Source organism: Beauveria bassiana, assembly GCF_000280675.1.
Source record: "Beauveria bassiana ARSEF 2860 unplaced genomic scaffold BBA_S00010, whole genome shotgun sequence".
Classification (NCBI taxonomy): Eukaryota; Fungi; Ascomycota; class Sordariomycetes; order Hypocreales; family Cordycipitaceae; genus Beauveria; species Beauveria bassiana.
In genome coordinates this window covers 537,857-538,099 of record NW_007930845.1, presented here as the reverse complement: position 1 = coordinate 538,099, position 243 = coordinate 537,857, and positions in this window count along the sequence as shown.

Genomic DNA, 243 nt, shown 5'->3' with positions numbered 1-243 from the left:
GACTGCGCAGTTCTGTACGTCGGTCGCTCTTGCTCTCGGACTCTAGCCGTCGCCTCTTTTTTTTTTTTTACTACGCCTAACAAACCACGTTTTCCCTCCCTCCCACCCTACCCTCCATCTTCACACCCACATCAGAGGAACACGGGAAAATAAAGGAACTTTCCGGATCAACAGATCCAAAGTGGTGCCAGCCCCGGCACAGCTGAAGATGACGAACTTTGTCTTTGCCCGTGTGTGTGTGTG